The sequence below is a fragment of the Silene latifolia genome, unplaced genomic scaffold, assembly GCF_048544455.1.
Source record: "Silene latifolia isolate original U9 population unplaced genomic scaffold, ASM4854445v1 scaffold_156, whole genome shotgun sequence".
NCBI lineage: Eukaryota > Viridiplantae > Streptophyta > Magnoliopsida > Caryophyllales > Caryophyllaceae > Silene > Silene latifolia.
In genome coordinates this window covers 133,494-139,917 of record NW_027413141.1, presented here as the reverse complement: position 1 = coordinate 139,917, position 6,424 = coordinate 133,494, and positions in this window count along the sequence as shown.

The following is a 6,424-nucleotide window of genomic DNA, read 5'->3' as shown; positions in this document are numbered from 1 at the left end:
ATTCCATGTCTAGAATTACTCTCGCGATGCTAATGACCACGGACTCTCAAAGGTATCTAAGTAAGGGGTGAGGGTATGTATTAGTAAGCTCTTTCTTTGAACACCTAATCCCGCCCGCCTCGATAGCGGCCTCTACTAATGATCAGGGAAGTTATTTATATTCGATATGTTGTCAATTATATGCATGCTATGCAACAAACATGGATTAGTCCTAGCATGTGAGAATTAGACTATGTCGGTGGACAAATAATTTAGCACTCAATTGGGTCGAAGTTGTAATTTAGGATGATTTTATGTGAATATACATATAAAATGAATAAAATTAGAATACAAAACGAATGTACATCATATAAAATGCCGAAGACGGGGTTTGAAAGAAATGAATGAAATAAGGAAATAAATCAAATTAGGAAATTTATTGAAATAAGGAAATTAAAATAGGTTAAAAGGTGGTAGTAAGGAATAATAGTCGATTAGAGAACCCTAAGCATACTACGTTAAAGCGAGAAGGAGTTCAGAGGCACAAACCAGCCTAGAACAGGCGCAATAATGGTTGCATCCTCTAGAAGAGGCGCATAACCCATTGCGTCAGTTATGGGATGGGTTCTGACTGTGAAAGTCAAATTCAGTTGGTTGTTATGGTTGATTTATTATAAAAATTGATTATATTTAGAGTAAAGGTCGAAAAGTTAAAATTGAAGAATCTGATAAATTAGAGTGGCTCAAAACCCGACTCAAAACCAATTAATTTTGATGATTAATGATTATTTAAGCGGATTTCGGATGAATGTTGAACTAACAAAATTTGAATCATAAATTAATGTACAAGAATTAAATTAATTTACAAATGTCAAAATTAAAAGACTCAATATTAATTATCAAGCCTCCTAAACTCGAATTTGATGATAAAAGATGAGGTAAACCAGCTAATATTGATTATTAGTGATTTAAACTGAATTGGAAAGTGAAGGTTTAAAAAAATAAATTGAAGAGTAAAATAATTTGATGAAAACTAATTAAAAGATGTAGGTTAATTAAAAAAGGAAAGAAAAGAAAAGAATTGAGAAAGAAGGAAGAAGAAGAAAAGAACAAACCCGAGGAGAAGAAGAAACAGAGCAGCTGAAAGTAGCCTCTGAAAGAGGCGCAACAGAAGCTGCGATCCGTCCAGAAGGCGCATCAGACACCGCGTTTCTTCTACTTGTGAGATCTGAACGGTATTGACGAAACAAGGTTTGAAACTTATATTTTACGAAATAGTTTTATGTCTTGGCATTAATATGATGTAAACTCGTAAAAATAAATATAAAATAATATAAACAAGATTAAAGGTGGGATTTAACACCCTCAGACTTACATGTTAGCGTCGCGAGATTTAACTAAATTGGCTTTTAGTGGTAACTCGACTCAATCTATGCAAATATGAAAGTGCCCTTGAAAAAGGATTTAAAAACAGATCGATTTAATGATTGTGTAGTGGTCAAATTGGTCGGTCTATGCAACGTGACTGGTATCCTGAATGATATGGGCTTACGTGGTCGCATAGAGCAAGCACGTAGGCGTTGAAAAGCAAGAGCGCAGTTGTTGGACCATATAGTTATATGATTTGTTTTGATAATGACAAGTGCGTTTTATAATGTATATACTCTTTGCGCGTAATTGTTTGTTAGTCATTGTTAGATTTAATAAAGGTTACAATAATAGCAAGCAATGTTATAGCATCCATGGCTATAACTTTGAAGATTTGTGACGCATCGTTAAAGTAATGTTATAGTTGCTTGAGCTATAACATTGAAGATTCCTAAAGCGTCATTGTGACTACTTCATTCACAAGTATGATGATCACTCAAGCACAAGACATGATCAAGTCTATAAGAAGCTCAAGATGAAGAGCTTCTGATCAAGATGAAGAGATGATCCTACTACTGAAGATCTCCAGGAAGATTAGTTAGTATAGGACATCATCTAATGACGGTATCTTTGGAAGTAATATTGGAAAGGTAAAGTTATAGCTATTTCACCTATAACTTAACTTACCAAGCTTAATATTATAGTCATTTGTTCTATAACTTTAGGTTGCATTTTGAAGGCACAATTTTATGGTTTTAAATTCAATTTTCAGAAGCTCAAATTATTTATATATTTTCGAAAATTTGTGTATATATGATTGAGGCAAGATACGGGTTCAATTAGGTTGGATAATTTACATGTATCCTATTGGTTAGTAAAACGGCTTATGAGTCGTCATGCTACCTAGGGTTTGCTAAATTGTCCAAACATAAACCCTAAATCCACACTCCTTATTTCGGCTAGAGTTTTCGAGTGAGTTGGGCTTATGAGTCGCTGCTCATATCAAGTATACTCCTTGTACAAGTAATATACTATGTTAAATCTAGAATACATTGTCATAAGATATTTTTATCTTAAACAATTATTTGGATTTATCCTATTTACTTAATTGAAATATTTTGTGGATTAAATAAAGGGAAGATAAGATTTGTTTCTTATGAAACAAACCTCATATATCACGGCACTATAAAGGTTTCTATTAAACCCTTGTTGTCTCCACTACTATATATACACATATGCTTCATTAGTTCAAATCAACTTTTCGCACTATTAAAATTCCTTTGCAAACAAATTGAGTCAAATTCTTAATCAAGTATTTTATTTGTTATTGCTGTTAGGTTTATATACCTCTTATTAGACTCTTCTAATAGTGAACTAATTAACTTCTTAATTATTTGTTCTTTAGATCTAGTGCATGCATAACAAAATAAGAGATTTATGAGGAAAAACAAGTTCCCTTACATTGTGTATAGGTCCGAAATATAGGGCACAAATAAGGTCACCATCCTTATTTGTTCTTGAGCTTAATATATTGGATGATCCTCCAAAAATCCCAAAGTAGAGATCCTCCTTAGATTGCACCCAAGACTTATCCCTTAAACTAATATACTAATTAACTAGATTAATAAACTAGTATCCTTAAAATTAATTCTAATACTATCACTATTACTACACTAGTTGTAATACCTGCCATTTTAGAGACCCGTTGACCAGCGTTGACCGACCTTGGGAGCGGTAATAGTCCTTAGAAGTGCGTACCAAAATTATCATGTGTTTTGAGTTATGGGTGGTACTCGATAGAGTAGAGGCTACTCGATCGAGTAGCTAGGATGCTCGATCGATTAGGGGCCACTCGATCGAGTAAGTGGGTTACTCGATCGAGTAGCGTCTTTTCAGCGAGGGTTTATAATCGTGTTTTGTTAAAACCGCAAATCATTTCCGCCTCATTTCTTCAGATCCTTAGGTCGCCTCTTTCCCTTCCCTTCACCATATACCTTCGATGGGAGCCTTTGAAGGTCCTTGGGCTTTAGGAGTGCATAGCTTGAGTCGGGTAGCGGTCCTTTCCGAGGTTTCTTCATGTAGGTATGTCATCATCATCATCCGTATCTTTGTCTTCATAGTTAGGGTTAGTTTGGTAGTGATTGATGATTGTGTTGTGTTTATAGGTGTTGCTTGATTGCTGGGTTGTATGGGCATGGAATCGTTGCAGTCGCTTAAAGGTAGGTTCGCCTACTCAGTTTATGTGGATGGTCTAGTGTGTCGGTCGTTGTGTCGTGGTTGTTGCATTGGGTTGTGTTTGTGTGGCAGAGTATATGCGGTAATCGGTTGGTGTATACAGTTTGTTGGTTATTGTTGTATTGCAGCTGTCTATGATTGATTGTCTCTGGTTCTTGAGGTGCGTCCTCGGCTGAGTGGAGTCACTTGCGGGAGTGGCTTCATGCCCTAGTTTCGCCGTCTGTGGAACCCGCCACGGGAGGGGATGTGCACATTAATGGGACAGGGTTATCGCTTGGTATGATGAGCGAGGCTTAGGTGGGAACGGCTGCGGTCCACAACCCGGCAGGGCTGGTCCAGTGGACAGTCGGTGACGGAGATTTATTGGAGTGGGTGAGATTGTGTGTGTGTTTGGTTGTGTTTGTATTGTGTTGGCAATTGTTGTTGGGTTATGTTGAGTCTTGCCTCAGTTACTGACCTTGTGTGGTTGTCTTGTTTGTTTATGTTTCTGTCGTGATCCCTTATGGTGAGCAGTCAGTCTTGGCAGGTGTTGAAGTGGTTGATAGCTAGAGTTCTGGCGGGGATGAGTCGTCACGAGTTCTGGTAGAGATATTGTGTAGCTGACGAGTTGTATCTTTATTTTGTTAGTTGGCTGTAACACTTGTAATATAACGATAATTGTTCTTTTATCGACTTTTGATGATTACTTACCTCGGGCAACCGAGATGGTAATGCCCTTATATGCTAAGGAAGGCCTGGTTAAGGCTCCTCGGTATATGGGGGTGTTACAAAGTGGTATCAGACCGTGTACCCAACCCGACTTGACCGAGTGTGAATGCTTACTAGACCGAGTAGACCTCACTCGATCTAGTTAGGAAGCTATGATGTCGGGATGTAGGAAATTTCCTACGGATTACTCGATAAACTAGCACCTACTCGATCGAGTAGAGGGCACTCGATCGAGTACCCTAGACACTCGATCGAGTAAGCTACAGTACCGGAATTTTATACGAGTTCATAAACCCCCTTTAGTTCTTATTTCTTCTTATTTCTTCTTCACACCTCACAACCCTAGCTTCTAAACTCCTCTCATCTTTTGGATCCTTGTGTTTTTGGTGATTAATTTGGGTGATTTTTATTGCTATTGTTTGCTCTTTCAATTCTTATTTGAGTAAGGTATGATTTCTTTCCTATTTTACTGCTTTTATCAATTAGAGGGTAATTAGAATGATAGAAAATTCAAAATTTCGATTCATATGAACGAAAAGTTACTTGCAATTGTTGTAATATGATCCACATGCTTCCCTTCCATGATTGTTGATGTTTATGGTGCTAAAAATAGAATAGAAATTGCAAATTTTGGGGACGAATTTTTCTAGGGTTTATGAAATCAAACTGATTTTTGGGTGTCTCTACATGTTGGATGATGAAATTGAATAGTATATGTTGCCTATAGCATGTTGAAAGTTGGATTTTGTGATTTTCACCTTAAAATTTGCCTTAAAACTCCGTCTTAAAAGTGCCCCAAATTGAAATTCGCTCTCTATAATTGGGATTTTGTGTTGAATATGAAGATGTATGTAAGAGTTAAACCTTTAATATAGTAGTGGTGATGTTAATTTTGCTAAATATCTCATAATTGTTACAGCTGTAGAGACCGTCTGACTGTTTAATTGAGAAGTTACTAATAATGTTGAATGTCAATGATGGCGTGTACTTAGTTGCCTTTCTATGAGCATACATGAATGTTTCACATGTTTTCAAGTAAATATGGAGTAGTATTTGAGCCATGTCTTGACAATCGTAGTAGTCGGGTAAATCATGTTTAACATGTTAAAATTTTCACAGCTATAGAGATCGTCTGAAATGCTATAAACAGAATTTATATATCAAATTGGGAATTTGTTGGTGAAAATGTGTACGTATATGATTATTAAATGTTCAATTTGTGTAAATTACATGTTTTAAGGGCCTATGCAAGTATGTTTAAATTGTATGCTGAAACAGATGCCGAGACTAAACCTGGGGACCCGTCAGAGTAAGAGGGGGAGGGCTTCTCAGCCCGAAATTGGGGAGGTGATGGGTGATGTCGTTGGGTCACATCCAATCAAACACATTTATAATACTCAACAAACAACTAGTTAGCGATAAGTCGAGGTCGATCCATGGGACGGTGTATTTTGGGTTCTAAGTCTATCTATCTCAATTTATGCTAGTGTCACAATTGATTTGGGTTTGTAGTTGTATTCTAGACTAATAAAAGCAATAAAGTAAAACAAGCAATAAAAGGAAAGATGTAAACAAATGATTAAAAGTGCTAGGATATCATGGGGTCATAGGGGATTCATGGTGTTGTTCATACAAACATGTTTACAAAGTTGCAAGCAATTAATGTTGTAAAGGAGCCGAGTTGGTTTATGTCTTACGGTTCATAGGAAGAGTTGGGTCCCGGAGCCGAATCGATTAGATTGTACAACACCCACAAGTCGACTTACTTTCCTCCTATTCAACTTCTATGCATGGTCTAACAAGACTCGAGTTGGTTTATATCTTACAAGTCAAGTTGAGTAAATAAGAGATGGTAAAAATGCAAGGATTCATAGGCTTAGCATTTCATCAAACATAACATGTGCATAGGTTGACATCACAACAAGAAAGCAATTTAATTATGAAAAAATATTAAATTAAGGATGATTAATCCCATGTTGGTTTCCCCTAATTACCCATTAATCCTAGTTAAGAGACTACTCACTTATTATCATGGTAAACATGTCATTAATGGTGTCAATCATCACTACAAGTGTAAACATGATAAGAGAATGAGGAAATAAACAATAATGAGTAAAGGGTAAAAGAATTATAC